Below are 20,272 nucleotides of genomic sequence, written 5' to 3' on the forward strand. Positions count from 1 at the left end.
CGGACAGATTACTAACAAAGCCCTAATATCATTGCGGAGACCAAATGAGATGAAACTGCGTAGGTACAGCAAGTACATGTACAATTAACGATAAGTTATACAAGTGGAAGTATAATAAATTCATGTTTGGTAAAATTATAAAATTATTCGAGTAAGGACAAAGTGAACATAGCTCATGTCGCTTTTTGCAAATATACAAATGTCAATAAGTTTGCGATGCAGATTTCTGATCGATGCGTAAGACGTAAATATTTTCCGCCAAAGATGTTTGTTTAAAAAACGATCACTTGGGTAGTTATTCGGTCGTGTGATTGAATTCAGTTGAATGAAGACGAATACGAAGACTGAAGTACTGATATTGCGTGTATATATCGACAAATTCCGAGCACCTCGTCGAAGGAAGGAAGAGCCTTTTAATACAATGGATTCGAAAGGTAACATAAAATTGATTTATAAGCTGCTCACGCGGCTCCGAAACGTAACATAGAAAATACTTAGATAATGTCTTCGGGTTTACAGTGAGGCCCAATTGGGAAGGCGCGGGTATATCTCGACTCTCTTCAGGGGCCCCGAGAAATAAGCGCCACGGTATCTTCTCGGGGCGCTCGAAGGGTGTTCGAAGGTAGTAAATTCTGGGATGATTAAAGGTCGCTCCGTGCCGCGCGGCGCGGGTCTTTCTCTCCGAGAGGCACCCACCCTCCAAGCCTTCGGCCCGGAGTCCCAACTGCTCGCCTTCTACTCTCACACGTGATACTGCACGCGGCGCACATTCGCTCATCGCGGTTTCTCACAAAAGGACTACCAAAAGTCACATCAAATCCCTGCATGAGGGAAAGATTCCAAGCTGCACGCACCTTTTGTTTAGATCATCAAAGTTCTCCTCCTTGTTCTTCTTTTTCTCGAGGTTCCACCTCGGGTTCCAAAAGACGTACTGCAGACTTGTAAATTTTACATCCAGTTGGTCTCAGCCGCGTAGAAATTGACGTCCCTGAAAAAGATGAAGAGAAAAATCATCGTGAGTATTAATACAAGGAGTTTCTGGACACAGATTCCTACTACCGATACTTACCGACATCTTACCCATACTCAGGGGTTCGTCGCAGTGACGTCATCGCGGAGAAGAGTTCGAGTCCTAGTAAGATGTCGGTAAGTGTCGGCAGCAGAAATCTGCGTCCAGAACCCCTCTTGTTTTACTACTATCATCAATAGTCATATAAATCGGGGTATACTGTTCCATCGATTCGAAATTGGACTGCTTCCTGCATTGCTGGTTTTAAAAATTAACACAGGTTACGCGATAAATTTCAACAGACACAATATTTCGTAAGAGGCAGACGTACGTGTTGTGTACGTGAATATTACACGAATACATGTATGACAAGCGTGCAAGTTTCCTTCGTATAGATCGGCAATTATCGACAAATTTTTAGAACCGACGACCTCGTTAGTTGGCGTTACATACAAATACCGAATGGTTAAATTTCGTCGGTGTCAGCTTACCTGAGCGCGGTGCAGCTACACGTATAAGGTATATCTCAGTTAGCTACTTCCTCGTACAAAGCACGAGCAAATCGCACATATCGGTTGTTACCTACACACGCGCGTAATTTCCAGTGAACGGTCAATAAACTCGACTAATATATTTAGGAGGAGTAAATTCCCCAGTTACGGTGCGATATCCGGGATTATTTGTTACGATTGTTCATCGTTGCGATGGATTCGAAAATTTGCTAGTTTTTATTTGCCCGATTTAAAATTCGTTTTACAAGAATCTGGATTATCAATCAGCTATAGATCGGTATTTGTATTAAAAAAGGGGAGAGATTTGGAAATTGGCATCGTCGATGTTCCTTTCTCTCTCGTCGACTCTCTCAATAATTTCGGCGCCTCGAATTTTTCACACCTTTCGTCAATCAGCGTTCGACGTCTAACAGCTGGTACGATTACGAAAACGAGAAAGGGCTTACGTAGAAAATTTCACGCGACCTACATAGAACGTACCCACACGTTTACGTACCCTAAGGAACAGGTATAACGTAATTGCGAACTCCACTGACAAACCAGTAAGACAAGGAGAAGATTTACGACACGATACATTCTACGCCGCTAAGAAGAATAGGTAATGCAAAAAGTTTGCAAGGTGTAACGTTATAATATTGACGGGTTGTTGGCCCGGTCGGAGCGGCCATTTTACGGCGATCGAATATCGATATGTATTATATATGTATGTACATATATATATATATATATATATATATATATATATATATATATATATATATATATATACACGCATGTACATACGTATATATAATGGCGACCGCCTGGCGTATATCCGTCTTAATATCCTAGCCGGCCACCTTCCACCCACGACGAGTATACCTATATATAGGTAGGTATGGATATAGATATAGGTATAGAGATCGATGTATTTCACACGCGCGGCCGAGATACGCAGTGCTTCCCAACCCGCGGATACAGAGTCGCAGACTCGGGTGAAAAATTTCCCATCTTTCTCACTCTGCGTTATAAAAAAAAAAAAAAAAACTCCGATTTACGTTTTACAAAGTAAAGCATTTAGACGTGTGATTGTAAAATGAACGTTGATTAAATTTAGGGAAAATCCGTTGAATATACCCAAGGGTCTGGAAAAATTTATCCCGCGTTAAAATGATGCAGTTCATTTTGTCACTCCCGTTAAAAATCTAATTTCAATTTCTTTACAATTGAAGTTAATGGTCTGGGTGTATCAATTGTATGTAACAAGCGTGTGCAAAAGTTCAGAGAAAATAAGGCAGGATTGAGAACCGTTTCGGCTGCTCTTTAACGCGTTTCATTTCAGTGCGATACTGCCGGCTGATGGGTGAGTTTACTCGTTCACATCAGAGATAGCCTGACGGATATTTAAAGTTGTGTCAGAAGGAGCCTCGCTCCGCTGGCGCCGCGTTATTATACCTTCTCACCCACACACTGAGTGAAAACGGCAACGGGAAGCAGTGGAATTCCGTACACGTACACAAAGAAGATTCGTACACATGCACGAATGAAAAGAATTAAAACGAAATGAAAAGGAATGATTAAAGAAAAAAAAAAGAAAAAATTAGACGACTGATTTTAAAATAAGGAATCAGCGGATATTACACGTACAAACACACGCGACTAAATCGGGAAGTGCTAGCTGATATTGGGAAAGAATAGAATTAATTGTAAAAAGAGATTGTTTTAGGTTCTTCGGTGGCGCGACGAAAATTATTGTAAATTTGGCAATTGACGAGAAGAGGAATGTTGCCCGAGGTTTTTTCGGGCACGAACAAGTAGGATAACAAGTACGAAGAAGCAGGGTTATACGGTACATCTTACGCGCTATCTAATCACTATGCTGGATGTTCGCTTCCGCCCTTGATTTATACATATACTACATGCATGTGCGTTATATATATATATCCGCGCGTGTGTGTATATGCATGCAAGCGAGGTGTACCTAGACGTATAATATATATAATCTTTTATTCTCCTTTTGTCTTTCTCATTATTCGGCCGAGTCTAGCGTCTAGACCGCGTACCTGCGTCATACATGCATGCATATGTGCATTTACACCTGTAAGTATGTCGCATACCCAGAATCGAGAACTGAATGTGAACGGAGTCGAGTTGGTTCGGAGTTTGGAACGGAACGAGGAACGATACCGTATTTATGCAGTAAGGCAAAAACACTGCAATGTATTACATAATATACTAAAACTTGACTGGATCAATACGACATCTGTACTTTGCATGTTCCTCGATCCTCAATCAGATTCCGCAGTTTAAAAATTGATTAATTTAAATGGTTGACTGAAAAAACGAAATGCACGACTCGCGGACAAGAAAAAATATGGGAAAGAAGTTGCTGCGAGCAAAAAAAAAATATATATATATATGTATAAAAGAACACTGAATGAATAGGTGATAATTTGAAAAATTTGAATGAACAACAAGGTTGGGAGGGGGATAAATGACTCGGGTTTATTTACCTCTGCTGTGGGATGAAAGAAAGAGAGAGAGAGAGGGAAAGGGCTTCGGCGTGGGCGGTTTAGACAAGCAAGATACGTGTTCCTAGGTCGACGTCCGGGCCGTCAAGAGTGCAGGTGAATGTGAAATGACATTAGGTCCAGACGTCTGGGCCAACCGAGCGGCTCGACGCCCTAGAGACATACCTAGACGGGATTGCGGAGTACGCAATGCGAGGGCGAATGCTGCGGTTATTATAATTCTAAGATGAGGCCGGTGAGGAAGAAGGTTTTTCTAATATGCGAGTTCACTTGTACGCGGTCAGTGGTATAAACGATCATTAAATTGTGACATCTTACAAGTGATTTCAAGATTCCTTCGATCATTCGCTTCTGGGATGAAGGAAAATTTGATCGGAAATAATTCAATGATGCCTGCGTTTTTAAAGTTCATCGATTCCGACAGATTTTAAAAACAATTTCCATCATATTTTGTCAAATCAAAGTTAATTGAGAATCGCGTACATTGCGATGATAACTTTTATTCGTTTTCATCCGTTCAATGTTTACAAACTTTAAAGTAAATATCTCAAAATGATTTCAAATAATTTACAATCTATGATGAATAATATCGAAGTTTAATTTTTTCGTAATACCCGTCCGACAGACAGGTTCACGACGTTTAAATATCCTTCATATTTTCAGCCGCGATTAAAGGTGACTCGTTTGAGAAAAATCGTAACGAGTGCAAAAAAGTAAACACGCGTACGTGAATATGTACGTATAAAAATATAATCGAACAAGAAGGTGAGGTAGCATACATTTCTCCCCCCCCCTCTTCCCCCCTCTTCCCCCCTTTCTCGTTCGACTCTCTTTCTCTGTTTTTCCATTAAATTTTAATCGCATGCCCATCTGTGTAAATCTTTATAAATATACACGAGCATATACGAAAAAATATACAACCTGTGCGCAATTATATCGCTTTTGCGCCTGTATAACGCGTCTACAAACGTTGATCGTAACATTATCTGATAAGTCGTGCCCGTTCCTTCCATATCGAAGGTACCCACTGCAGGGTTAGCTGAGAAGGAGTCAGTCACGCTCTAAGGACTCGATATGATGCGAGAGAGGCGGACTTAGCGTACCGAGACAATTAATGAAAACTGGCTAATTGTCAGTGCCGCTAATTAGCGGTTGATAAACGGACGCCGAGCCTTCCTCCTCGACGTTGCGCCGCGCCGAGAGTCGTCGAAAATTGACGATTGCCTAAACTAGGAAATTGCAGGAACGAAAATACCAGACGTGCAAAACAGAAATTGTTGACAATAATTACAGCGATGAATTTTTCCTTCCTTTCAAATTTCTGTTCTCTCTGATCGTGAATATCAAATTTGTGTTTCTAATAAGAAAAAAAAACAAAAAAAAAAAAAACAAAACTATCAACAACTAGACGCGAATCGGTAAGGCGATCCCCGCGTTTGCAGATTCCTTCAATAATTTTCGTATGTTCTCATTCCTTGGGTAATCTTATTCTCGTTCCTCCAGCTCTTCGCAGTGTTTTTTCCTCTAACGAAGCCGGGTTAGACCGAGATCTGGTCTCGGCCAATGGCACGCCGGCATGTGTGCAGCACCTCTGCGTGCACAACATTTCTACTCGGACCGCCGCCACGCTTCCAGCCAGCACCGGGAAGCCGCAAACCGGTAGAAAATTCACAATCAGTCGAGCAGCTCGCGATTTTATTTACCTCTGATCGGATTGAATTTTAATTTTTTTAAATACTTGTTTATTCATATCTTACAGCTATAAGATTCCTATCAATTATCGTCACAAATATTTCCAATTATTAATCACGTATTTACATATATATTATATATAAATATTATGTACATATGCTTATTTTTAAAAGAGTTTATATTAGGGTGAAAAAAATTTATGCATAATGCAAGACTGAATTTTATAATTTTTTTTAGAAATCGTACCGCGCCGGAAACGCGGAATTTACCAGGCCCTGTGATAGGTGAATAATATGTACGGAGTACATGATACGTAGTGATAGAATCCGTTATCAGTTATCTCTGCAACTGACGACTTCGCCCCGTTTCTAGGTCGAAAATTAAAACGACCTTCGGTGAAAGTCGGTCGTCGATTCAAAAACGCGCGCGTGCAGCACGGCTTATAAGTGTGTACGATACGCAGTTGCAAATCGATGCGATCATGCGGTAAAACTGGAAGGATATAATTAGTTAGGCGAGTGCAAAGCTCTCTTGCTTTTCAATCCGATTGGATTTCTATCTGCGCGTGCAGCAATAAGGCAGAAATTTGACACGTAATGTATGTATGTATGTATGTATGTATGTATGTATGTACATAAATTGTATACACTACATAGCGACGTTTCTATATTTTCGAATCGGTGGATTAGGCGTGGTGGGAAATTGTGTCGGACGAAATTTGCGGGATAAAAATCTGCAGGTGGGGAGGGAATAGATAATACAAATTAAACGTATAATATACGGTGATAATTTGTCGTTTACCGTTCGCAGAACGTACGACGTGATCGGTCACATTCGTATTTCGCTGCTGTGAACAATGCCGAGGAAATAATTACAACAGATTTGACCGCGCGGTCATTTTAGAAACAGGAGAAAAACAAATGAATAATCTAAAACGATTCTCAACGAACGGAGAAAATATTGATGAGAAAAATGTTCCGTATCGGAGAAATTTTATTTCAGCCCGACGTATTACCGGAATATGTAAAGCTTTGAAAGAAGCAAAAAAAATTGTGCAAGATTTTTGTAGATAAAAAAATAAGACAATCGGGAAGAATTGGCAAATTTTTTAAACACGGCAGAGATTCAATACCCGCCTGCAGGTTATTGTCAAGATAATATTTATACCGAATCTCGTTGGTTATATCTGCAACATTTCTTATCAAAATCAACTCTCCGTGATAATAAAATTTCACGCGTGGCAAACCAGAGGCCCCGACGAATGTACGTACATTACAATGTATTCGTGCACACGTTTATACGCACACGTATGTTGTACGTAAATTGTAACAAAATACATAGCCGAGTGTTAAACGCAAGTAGATATAATGCAAGTTGCTTACAACGACGTCGCGTCGTTAGGCGTCGGGTACGCGATACGTATGTACGTGCATACATGCAGACTCATAATGTACACATATATGCTATTTTTCACATGACATATACGTACTTTGACACACTTGCAGGTAACGCAAGCCGACGTTTTTCGATGCTCGTTCGTCTCTTTGCTTTGCATACGCGAATATATACATACACACGTGTCTGTGTGTGTGTGTGTGTGTTTTACTTATATTTTACACACAGCTGCAGCCGCTTAGTTGACCTCTATTACGATACACAGCTGATAAATCAGCCGTTGCTGGTTGAAGAAAGAGAGAGAGAGAGAGAGAAGAGAGAATTTAAACAAAATATTGTGAAAAAAAAAGAATTGCAACTTTGTAACATTCCGTTTCCTATCTCGACGGTAAAAGCCTCGTGTCTAATCCCCTCCTCTCCTTTTCGTGTAAAAAACAATTTTTTTTATTACTTCATAGCACGGTTTCAGACGATACGTATGATAATGATAATAATGATTATATCAGTGCAGGAATAATAAGTCGGAGATACAGAATCGGTCGAGTAGCTGGCGATTTTGAGTTTTTTTTTTTTCTTGTTTATCTGTCTTTATATTCTGTTTCGTTTTTTTTTTCTTGTTTTTTTTTCTTTTTTTTTTAATCTCATTGCCTTCGCAACAGTTTTTCAAATTAATTACGTCGATTACGTAAGGCTGTGTTCGGGGCAAGGCGAGTCGATATATGCAGCCGATTCGATACCGCAACAAAGTCTTCGAATATGTATAACTTTGTACGTGCATGACATTTCTACACACACGTATATATCGATTCGCGTATTCGTTCAGTCGTTAATTAGAGACATCGAGATAGGTGTGCTGTAAATCGTTTCTTCTCAACGCTCGTCTGCGGCTGAATAACTTCTTTTTTTTTCGCCAACATCGCAGGCGAGGAGTAAAGAAAAAAGAAAGAGAGACAGACAGACAGAAACGCCTCTTTCAAGTACCGATGGTACAATTATCCAAAATTTATGTATTCGCAAAAGTAAGTATTTCAAAAACATGATATACGGGTCTGACGAGTTTCGTTAAAGTTTTTCAAAAACAACGCCAATGAACGAATGGCGGATTTATAAAATAGGTAATAACACTAATAACGAATAGGGACGCATCAACGTGTAAATATAAATATATATATATATATTTATATTTATATATATAATGTATTTAACCTTATAACCAACTCAAGCGCAATCTTGCATCTGACGTGTAAACCACCCACCTTGTTATACTCGTTCCTCGGTTAAATAATCCGCGTCTCTCTAATCTATATGACTCAAATTTAAACACATAGGTACACGTATACGAGACGAACGAATGCGTTTAATCAAGCACCGAGAGTCTGATTATCGCATACATGTACGTACGTATGCATGTACGAATGTATGTGTAATATAATATATGTAGTATAACGGCGTGTGCAAGTTTGCCGGTGGTATTTCGGTTATCTGATAAAATTCTCTGCACGAGGAGCAGAAGAGGGAAGAAATTAAGAGAGCTGAAAATACGTGTTTGTCTAAGAATTATATTTTCGCAGGCATCGAGTTTGTTACGAAGCAGCATTGGAAGGAGAGAAAAATAACTTTTCTGCAACGCGGTAGTATGATAGAATAATTCGAAAAACTGACAGAATTTTTAAACTCTATGCTTCATGTTTTCACATTTTTTTTTTCCTTCAAAAGTCCACAAAGTTTCGGAAAAGAGAAGTGAAAAAACAACAAACGAACGATGTAAATTGAATTTTTATCTACCCGTTGTAATTGCTGCGCAGTGACGTAAGAATATTGACTTGCGTCACGTCGGGAATAAACCAGATGTCCTCTGTTTGATTATAAAAATTTTCTTATTTTTCTTATTTCTTTTTGTGAATTCAACTTTCAACTCGTCGTCTCTTTCCCCCCTTACATAGAATTCGTCTCGCTTTCCTTATCACCTAAGTTTCACGCTTCATTTCTGTTCTGATCGCAAACTTCTGACCTGATTTGCGCCAGCTGTTCGATTTGCAAATTTACCACATATCTGCTTTTATTCTTTCAATGAAATCATCAACATCGAATTATTCCGAACATTCCGTGACGCGTGAAAGTTTAATCGGAATATTATATTCTGCATTCGGCGTATGCATAAAATTGATAAACCATGCGATAGTACCTACAGAGGCAAGTAACAGTTTCTCCACGTTCCGTGGGTTTAATTTACTCTTTATCTCTTTCCACTTTGTGCGTATAATTAATAACCAACCGAAGGAAGTGCGGTGTGGCATATCATCAGTTTCCCGGTATGCGTACCACACCGAACAAATCACGTACACATCATTGTATAAATATCCCTATTTTCGTCATCGCTACGCCTTCAGCGGTACAACAAGGTACTTTAATTAACTATGTTTAAATGTAGCGCATATTACACGCACGATCGTTACTAATTCCTTAAATAATCCGTCACGTGTTTAACAATTATCTCGGTATTCTCATTGCCATTCGAAATGTCGAATCATTTTTATTGTAATTTTTGTAACAACACTGACTTAAATAAAATTAAATGGAATGAGAAATTTTGAACCAATGACGAATTTTTTTTTTATAATCTTGACAAAGTATTACAGGATTCGTACGTTTTTTGGAATCTGAAATTCCCTTAGTTTTCCACGTATTCCAGTCTGTAAATAGGATTTTTCCATTAACCTTTAATAAAATTTACCGCTGACAATAACGATAATTTCTGTACACATTAATACCAATACCTCCTTTAATATTACCTAGTGAACTATATTACTCTCTGACTATCAATTTACAAACAACAGGTTACGATTTTCCGTAAGAAAAAAAAAAATAAAAATAAAAAAAGAAACGGTTCGGTATCAAGTAATATGTAGATATAATGTGTGAAAAATTTCATTCTTATTTTCGAAATTCCCTATTCCTGATTTTTCAGGTTCGTCACTGTGCGTACAAACCCTGCACAAGTGCCTGTCCTAGACAATACCGAAAAGACGTTATATTATATTGTAAGATATTACTCCCCGTTGCACCAGGTGCGAAAAAGACGTCCTCGTGCCGTTTTTCTCCCTTTCCGTTTTCCCTCTTCCCTTCTTTCTTTCTTTCTTTCTTTCATTCTTCGGCTTATTTTTCTCGCATATTTTTCACCCCGTCCCCTCGTCCTCCTCTCTCATTTTCGGCCAAGATTATCGTGCGCCGACTGCCCGCCCCATGCCTCATGGTTATCCCCTCGCGTGGCGGGCAGATGTCTCATTGTCATGCTAAGGGACTCGGCCGTCTCAGATCGCCGAGTTCAACATCTTTCGCCATAGGTAGACTCAAACCGCGACCGTCAGGTTTGACGTACGTTACGTTACGGAAAGTTGGTCGGCAACCAAACGAGGGGTGCCGAGACGAGTCTCACAATCAGCCTGCTTCGGGGGTTTAGAGAAACCGTTTCGGAATCGCGGCTGACGCAAGGCTGCCCTACCTATGTGCGTAAGAGGGTAAGAGAGCTTCCGAATTTTGTTCCCCTCTACCGTCTTTCGAAAAAAAGAAGCGCGAAGAAAAAATGACGGCGTTTTTGGCACCGTATAAAAAAATTAAACAGATTTTGACGTGACGATTTTTAATTTGCTTCACATTTTTTCAAGCGATGATGTTCACGTAGAGTTCTAAATGCCAACGAAATAGCAAAAGGAGAACTTGTTACACCGTTAAACCTGTCTTCAAATTATCGTGGCAAAATGAATTAAAATTTCTGAAAATTTTCGAAAGACTGGAACTCTAATATAAACATTTGAATATTCATAAAACCATTCCTCAGACCGTTACTATCGCCCGAATAAGTTTCAAACGAAATAAAAAATCCTACGATTAAAATCTGGTCAAGTCAAAAATATTTCTTCGAAATTCCGATATTTCAAATTTACACCCATATTAATATTGACAAAAATTTACTAACACAGAAGGCTCGAAATAAGAAACACGAAAAACGAGTTAAAAATTATAGTCTTCGGTCAATCAACAAATCCAACTACAAACTGCTGCGGAAATCAGATCGGACTGCAATTGTTTTTACCCGTAATATAAAACGAATGGCGAGGCAGTCAGCAAAGAATACGGAGGTACGCCAAAACTGGGTCCACAAACGCGCCCCGTACATTCTTCTTCTTCTGTACTCCGAAGAATTTTATAACACGGGGTTAAAGTCACGCAACGTGCAGCAACGCGGCATAAGGAGATTGGCGAACCGAGTAAGAGAAGAAGGAGGAAACGGAGGGCCGTCAGGACGAAAAGAACCGGACAAAAGTCTGGCCCGTGCCGAACCGGAACAAAAAGCCATGACCCAAGCGTCGTGCGTGCAAGTATTACGCCCTCCCCCCCCCCCCCCCCCTCGGCGCCCAGGACACGGCATGCGCGTGTATTTCGGGGGTTGAAACTGCCGCCGCAGCTGCAAACTCTTATTCAATATATCTCCCGAGGCGAACGAGCGACGCCGGCCGCCGCTCCGCAGGTCTTGTCCAAGTAAATTCAAAGGGCGCGTTACAACAACGCGGGGTGCTCGCAAGTTGAAGATCCGGCAACAGGCGGTGCATCGACCGGGGTGCTTTTCTTCCCCCCTTTTTCAATCTACTCGACCCAACGATCGTGAGTCATGCTTCCAGTAGCTCTTAGGCGGGAAGAAGAGTTGCGTTCCTCTCCTCGCATGGGGTGGAAATAAAATTGGAGGGGAGGAAAAAAGGAAGAAGAAGGGAGAAAAAAGTGGAATACCGGTAGTCGGAGAACCAACGATCGTTTGAAATAAAAATATCACGATTGAGCTACTCGATGTTGTCACAAATCAACGGAAGAAAAGCATTTACTTGAGAGAAGGAATGAGGAGGGGGGGGGGGGGGGGGGCGCAATTTCGTTAACATATCGCAACGAAGTTGCGTTCACACCCCTGTTACACCCTGGAACGGCTGATGCCGATATAATATTCAGTCGTCAAATGTTTAATCGTTTGTTTACAAATGAATAAAGGTTACCGTGTCAATCAATGTAATTTGCAGACTTTAACAGGAGCACTTCGATTCCAAATATATCCGATTTTTTCATACATTATTCTTTGCTGTAAGATTTCGTTGACTCGACGTGTGCTCATTGCGCATTACGTTAATTTCATCAAACGCAATTCCTAGATTGACCTTTGTTACATTATTATACACCTTTACACCAGATAGCTGAAGAAATTTGATAATGAGGGTTGAAAACGAGAACTCCGTCGAAAGATGCAAGGTGCATACGTATCCTCGAGTTATAGGATATACTGTGCGTAGGTATTTGAGGTTTTAAAAAAATTCTTTCCCATCAGCTGACGACGACCACCGGCACCGACGATTAGACACATTAATTATTAATAGCGAGAAGACTTTCTTCCCGCCCGATAATTTTTATATTGCAGTCATATGCGTAGAAGCATCCGTACTCCTTTTTGTACACATGTAATGTAACGTACATTTGTGTACGACGGCGTTTCGAATAATTTAGTGAAAGCGTTTAAAATGCGGTGGCTGTACAAATTCTCGTACACATGAGCGTAGTTTTATAGTACCTATCTTCCTCCTCTCATACCTGATACTTTGCTTCACAAAAAGTAAGTCGTTAAAGTTCGTTCGATTTTACGGTCAAATTTTTCTCACGTGTCTGGTATGTGTCTGCGGCGTGTATCATCTACGATAATCGGTAAACCCATATAATTGTTTTATTTTTAGTAATATTTTTTTCTTCAATATCACATGGCACATTAATCATTCTAGAACGTTTAGTAATTATAGCCTAATTTTTTACCACAAATTCAAGGTTCGAGTAACAAATATACAAATTTGTCACACCGAAGACATTCAAAACTCTTGTATACTTTACTTGTATACCCATTACCGTTTAAAACGGCGTGAAAACGCAAATTATAACGAAAGTCAATCATTCATGCATTGGAACAGTAGGTATACGGAACTTGTTGTTTCGTTGATTCCAAGACTGCACCGTTCGAAATCACTTCGGAAGTGAATAATAAAAGGAAAGGATTTCCCGCCGCGAGGTCCTTCGATCGATCCTCGAAAGGTTGCGGCGCCAAAGAATATCGAGTATCGCAGGTACTTCCCGGTGCCGATTTTCGATTTGAAGGAGTCGGGAGCCCGCGGTTCAAGGGCCACGAGTTCATTTCTCCAGGGTGTTCGGGCTTTGTGCTTAATTATACGCAGGCCGATGTGTGCCGTGGCTTACGTGCACGCATACGGAGGATCGAGACGAGAGTGAAAAAGGAAGAAAACTGCTTATAGCATATTACCGGACTCCTTTCATTTCCTGCATCCCCTGCGCATGAGCCTTGAGTGCAGCTCCCGAGGAGAAGAAATGTTACGGTGGGCCGGCTTGCGCCAGGTGCGACGGGAACGCAGGTGTGCCGGCACGCGTCCCGGCCGAGCCGCGCGGATCAACCGGCGTCGAAAGCTGCGGCTCTCCTCTCCTCTCCTCTCCGCTTCTCTCCACCCCTCGCCGCCTTTCCGAGGCGTCGCGTCGCTTCGCGGTGACGTTTCAACAATTTTTCCTCTCTTTTTTCTCCGTTTTTAACTTCCGGTTTCTCTGTTTTCAGAGAAAAAAGGAAGTTGTTGTAAGTGAAACCCCGAAAATGAAAAAGTTGAGTTTTCACCAGATCACCCCCGACCATTTTCGGACGGACGTCTAACTAGTCCAAACTTAGGACTAGTTGGATTTTGGCTTTGATCAGCTTTTTCAATTATTTGAATAAAAAAAATGACAGAAAATCAAATGAAAATTATGATATCTTGAGAACGGATGAATGGATTTGATTGGAAATTGGTACCGTGAGGTTTTTTTGCTCGCTAATCACGATCTAAGGACAGATTTGCGAATTTAAAATTTGGCGTATTCAATACGCTGAAAAAAACCTGAAAACATTTGGATTTTGATGAAAATTGGTAATCGTCGATTTGTTGAGTGGCTGATCACGAATCTCAAGTCATATTGCAAAATCCAACATGGCGATCCTACATGGTGGAAAAAAGTCTGAAAATATTCCGATCCCGGTAGAAATTTGTAGGCGGAGGTTTTCTGGGTCACCGATAAAGAACCGAAGGTCAGCCTTGCAGAACTTGTAATAGCGGATCCATTACAGTGGTTGAATATATAAAAAAAATCATCATATTTTCACGTAATATGGTAATCAAAGGTTTCAAAAGCATTAATCACGAATCTGAATTTGTAGTTCGAAATTCGAATTGGCACAATTTTCGATGTCACGTCCTTCCATGGTGAGAATGTACCGTGTACATAATCGGAAGACATTGATTTGATCTTCCATGTACACGAATATACGAAAAACAAGAAACATGAGTCAGAAAATTGGATCAACATAGAAACAAGTTGTCTGGAATTGCTCTGCGCTTCGAGAAGAATATGGTGAAAATTGTCTTTCGACCTTTTATTCAAGGTAAAGCCAAGCCATCACAGACGTCATCGCGATCGTAAAATTGGTAAAAACTACTATATTCCGGGTAATAAAGTCCAACCATAAATAAGGATTGAGTCCCTAACAGCCGTGCAGGCAGCATATTTTTCTCTCCGTCCGTACGGCACGAAGTGTTCAGGTCCAGTTTCAGGGTTACGAGGTCGCGTTGCAGACTGCAAGAAAGTCGGAAGGTGGCCGAGTGATTGGCGTGTGAGCATACAAGGCGTTTACTTACGAACGCGTGCAATTATGTACACACCAGAGCCAGACGCGAATATACCGAGACATTCAAGCTTGGAAGATAAACGTGGATACAATGGTGGGACGTCAGTGACAGTGGTTTCCGTCTGTCTGGCGTCTCGACGCCACAGCGTCGGCCAATATTCATTGCCTGCTTGTCGCGAGGCTGCTGCTGGTGCAAAAATTCTTGCGCAACGCTTGGCGTCTCTCGTTTTTCGCGATATGCGCGGAACGATCGACGTAACGAACGCCGACTCGCAACGATCGCGGAGACAAGCACGCCTTACAACCACTACGCGCCGCATCCGTTTCTAAAGATAACAATTGATACAGTTTTTGAAAATATGCACACCCATTCGGTGCCTCTCGCATACCTGCAGCCGCATCTTCGATCTTTCATCATCGGCAAATATTTTGCCTTCTGTATAATTATTAAAGACTCGTGCCAATAAACGATGCATGTGTTGTTCTACCCTCTCCGTGGTGTATTTACTCAGTTATTTACTATTTAAACAAACTTCCTGTTCTTCTTCTTCTTCTTCTTCTTCTTCTTCTTCTTTTTCGGAGATTGAAATTACGACGTACCCTGTAACTGTTACATTCGTTGGAAGCCAGCGTCGTCGCAAGGTTCGCTGATCTCCTGAGGGACAGATATCCGTTGGCATGTAGCGGAGTCCCCCTCGAAAAGTGGGAGGTTTTCAGAGACTGCAGGAAGTAAGAAAAGGAAAGAAGAGGAGAGGGGTGCGGCCTCCCTTGGCGTAAAAATTTGACAATAGCTAACGTTGCACAGCGTGTGCCATCGGCACTGGAAGCAGCAGGCGATCCGTGCTGCAGTAAATTAACAAGCGAGGCGTCGTCAACCGTCTTCGTATACGTTCCTCGCCGACTGCAAGCATGCAGAGCATTTTACAAGGTCCGACGAGTGGGGTGCATAAGTATTATTACAAGCCGAGGAGCATAAGGCCCCGAAGGAGGAGAGAGTCGGGCCCCGCGTGGCAGTCGCGTGCCCTCGGCCAGATGACTCCGCGATCGTATAGACTCTAATTTGATTACGTTAATTACGAAAACGCTCAAGCGAAGAAACCACCTTGTGAGGAGGATACTCGACGTACGCACAAAGCCGGTTAGACCCTTCCGTTGCTGCTGCTGCTATTACATGCCTTGCGTTGGTCGTCTCTTCAACCTTATCCGAAAACTATAACGTGTACCAGCTACTTTCGTTTACCGCCATCTGCCGCTGCGTTGTACGTAACGTTCACTCCTTCTCGGCGCGGGTGTCCTTGTTAACGTATTATAGACATTTCACAACGACAGATGTCCGAATAGCATGTCTTACCTCCTCTCCCCGTGCCTTGTACGGTGGTACAAGAAAAAGATCGAGAGGGTTTGAGAAGCCCTACATCCCCCCCCCCTCCCTGATTTTAGGAATTTTGAAAAGCTAATGATCCCGTCACCTGCAATAATTAATTATTTTCATACGAATCAACTTTTGCGCCAACTCCGTTAGGGCGTAGTTGTTGCTGTTATAAAATTTCTTTGAAGTCTTGTGATCTGATAGAATTTCCTCGAAGGTGAATATTTGAAGAAAAATTTGCAATGTCTTATTTCCGTACAAATTATGCACCGTCGATTTTCAAAATTTATATTAATCTCTTGTCTTGCTGATGAATATTTTTTCTTGTCTCCTTACTCCCGAGACAGAATCTACAGCTTGCTGTTGCTTTGCAGCCCTGCAATCGAAATCAGAGACCGTAACTTCTTAATTCCCACGACGAAGCGTGATTACGAAAACCAAGTGATTCAACCATCATCAATTATCCGATGAGCAACACGCGTATAGACTTTTTTTTCCTTCCTACGGCGTATATTTAAAGCACAACTTTTTCATCCGTCGACTTCTCTTCATTTATTCTCATTTCGCATAACCTGAAAGATTGCCTTTAGACATTATCTGATGTTTGCAACGAAGGCTTTAAACCTTCGCCACGAATACCAGGCCAGCTTATCAATCGTATTGGGTTATCGCATATAGATTAGCTGAATGTAGCTGTTGGTGGGTACAGACGGGATATTGTATCGATTTCACCCAGCTCGCTAGCTGAAATTGTTTACTTTGTTTACCACGCAAAAGACGGTTATTTATTGTTTTTTTTTTTTTTTTTGTCATTTTTCTTTTCTCTTCTCCTTACTTGTTTCAATTTTATTTTCACGGTATTTCACGTCTTTTATATTACGAGTTGAAGTGTACATAGCGCCTTCGCGTACGGTTTAAAGGGCTTCCACGAAGGTTCGCTGGGTGTTAAAGCGTTAATTTAATTATAATAGCAGTCGAGAGACCCCACAAGAACTGGAAGGACTCATTCATAGTATAAAACTGTTAAACGTCTTTCTCTCATTTTATTATTATTTTCATTTTCATTCTTACACTTCCATTTCTTTTCCTCGCATACATTTTTTCTTTCCTTGCCTCCCCTAACGTTCGGTTCGAATCTTCACACTGGTAAGTAAAAATCATTGAAATTGCGCAGCTCCGGAGAATTTTCGAGTGTAAAGAATTCTTTTCAGTCATCCTCTGACCCTGCCAGGATCCTCCAAGTGCTTGATAAATGGAAAAATGTGAACAGGACGTCGTTCTCACGTTCTCGAAGAACATAACGTATCGTCGTTTAAAAATTTCATCTGGCGAATGTTAACAGGACCGTGAAAGAAAACAAAACGTGTATATATATATATATATATATATATATATATATATATATATATATATATATATATATACACGTATTGAAACACGTATGTTGAAATCCAAATATCCTTCGGAGGCCTGGCATACTGTCTTCTTATCAGGCTGCCCTTTCGGTTGGACCGGATATTATCATGGCTGCAAGTGGTAGCAGCCAGCAGCAGGTCCCCGCTCTCTTCGTATCCCAAGGATCCCGGTTCAAGTTTTCCCGGTATAGTTACGGTATGGGTGTGCGGCAGGAGTATACGTATACGATTGCCCATGCATGGAACGCGAGTCCGAGCATGCGTGTAAAAAAGCAACGGTGCTTTTGAGAAACCGAGTTTTTCGAGTTGGCCTGTTTTTAGCAAAACAGGCGGTTACATCCTGTGATATTTTTATGAGTAGACCTTCCCAGAAGTCAAACCTCTGCATGGGGTGAACACTTGAACGCTGGAACGCTGCACTCGAATATAACATTATACATACATGTGCACGGAGCACATACATGTATCTAAGCCGGCTCGAACAGCTGAGACGTAGCGATAAACCCGACGCAACTCCGCAGGCAACGTATATGCACCGGCGCCAAACCCTGTAATGTTTGTTTCTTTTTCCATCGGTTCCATTTTTCCATGATTCCATCTCCCGGTCTTGTCACCGTAAGTGCGACGAACAATTTCCACCAACTTTGCGTTCCGACATTTTTATAACCTGTCACTGAATCTCGCGAATACCGATCTTGACGAATTTGTGGTCACTGGCAGCAGATGATTGTTCGATCTTTGAGAAAATAACATTCGTTTCCTGCACATGTATCAATCCTGATGCACGCTAATGCTGCGAGTGTTAATCGCGTCGTTAACGCTCGATTAAGCGCGCTTGGCTCACGAGTGTTGGCGATTTTTATCGGATCACTCGAAGCGAAAATTGACTCGAAATACCAAAACAGTATTCTTGCGGAGAGTGTGTGTGGTTTTTTTCAGTCGCAGGCGGGAATATCGAGTTACAATTCTTTCAACCAGACACGCGAGGCGCTATAAGCGAAGCCAAGAAGGTGTGGAATCTCGATTCCAGATGAATGAAAAAGAGGAAAGTAAAAAGGAATTCTGCAGCCTCACTTTGGTTGCACAGAAAACCGGAGAGAAAGAAACTAAGAAGAGAAAAGAAAATCCTGAAAGGGTATTATAACGAATTCCGTGAGTCGGCCGGGACCAAAAGTGCAGGTAGGTAAGTAAAGAAGAAGAAGAACGCATGGCTAAAACCGTGAGCGTCCAGAAAGTTAGAAAGAGATTTTTCAACTTTTCCACGAGTTTAGGTATGTATAATAATAACATTATTCCTCATCCCGCAATATTTTCAAGAGGTCACTTTTGAGTCTGTAGTTTCCGGCACCGCCGTCGAGCACTTTTCCTGGTAAAACATCCAACCCAGATGCAAGGGACTAATCTTATACGAGATACCGCGGATGACAGAAATGCAGGCATGCATATTTTAGAAGAGGAAGAAGAAAGGAAGGAAGAAACAAGAAGATCCGATGCCTCGGGAGTCTCTGGTCTTCTCCCGTTGCACGAAGTCTTGAATGACTGCAAGAAAAGAAAGAAGAAAAAAAAAAAAAAAACTCTAGAATGCGTCATTCCTGAATCAGTATTGTACATATACGCCCACCTTCGCGTGAAACCCGCATCACAATTTCCATACCGTTGTTTGCGTACTTCGATTTTTGATTTTCTCCTCTACGAACGATGCAGGAAACAGCGCGTCGAGTATAATTCGATTACGAGGAACAGGAAAAACGTACACATTCGTCCACGGATAATTGAGCAATCTTCCCTTTTTCGTACGGGGGAAAATCTTGCACTCTAACGACTTGCTAATGGCTAAGAAGTAACTAGAATATTTGGAAGTCGCTGGTTGAGGAAAATCGAAGCAAGAAATGAGAAAAGTAACGCGAGGCGGCGTGGCGAATCGATTGACGGCTCGTATTATCAGTGAATTAATTCCCATGACTGGTTTATCCGGTGGCATGGGGGCGCCCTGAGCCCCCATCCATTCTATTAGCTGCAGCGTGAAACGCGTTTGTATTGTATTTGGCTACGTCCGAAATCTCTATTCTTAATCGCATCGCCGTGCGATTTCGGGGAGTGATGCGTGCCGAGTATAATCAACTCCCGTGTGTAGAATTCCACGCTACGGATGTGTAAAATACGGGAGAATCGGCAGGGCTGATCGCCGCTTGACACTGTTGTAATAAACCTCGACACGGGTCGTAGGTAACAAAAATGCCATTGACTCCGGGAACTGAACTCTTACGAATAACGGTGTACATTGTATAACTATACATACCACGTTCGGTATTCGTAATAAAGCAGCCAAAGCTAATGAAAGAGAAACACTGTTTCAATATTTCTTAAACTTGGGTCTGCATCGATGAGAGGAATTTTCAAGAATGGTCTTGGCGCGTTAATTTATGTCCTTAGTGGCGAAGGGAGAGGGAGAGAAAGGTAGATGGAGGGAGTTCTAGAGGTTCAATAAATAATGCTCTAAACATATTATGGTTTGAAAACATAAACCGCGAAAAATACGTTACACTGTTGCAGGAAATTGTTGTGAAATACTTTACTTTGTAATTACAGAGTATGACGTGTAATATTCGACGACGGTAATTTC

The 20,272-nt window shown here is 41.4% G+C and overlaps 1 protein-coding gene across 1 annotated transcript in view; it reads right to left on the reverse strand.

The window, feature by feature from the left end:
• Positions 1-20,272, reverse strand: part of LOC107219547 (G1/S-specific cyclin-D2) — a 121,728-nt gene that overhangs the window by 60,145 nt on the left and 41,311 nt on the right. The window contains exon 3 of the mRNA XM_046742730.1: positions 855-988. The gene's annotated coding sequence lies outside the window, so the exon portion shown is untranslated. The remainder of the gene's footprint in view (positions 1-854; positions 989-20,272) is intronic.

The sequence above is a fragment of the Neodiprion lecontei genome, chromosome 6 (assembly GCF_021901455.1).
Source record: "Neodiprion lecontei isolate iyNeoLeco1 chromosome 6, iyNeoLeco1.1, whole genome shotgun sequence".
In the NCBI taxonomy this organism is placed as follows: Eukaryota; Metazoa; Arthropoda; class Insecta; order Hymenoptera; family Diprionidae; genus Neodiprion; species Neodiprion lecontei.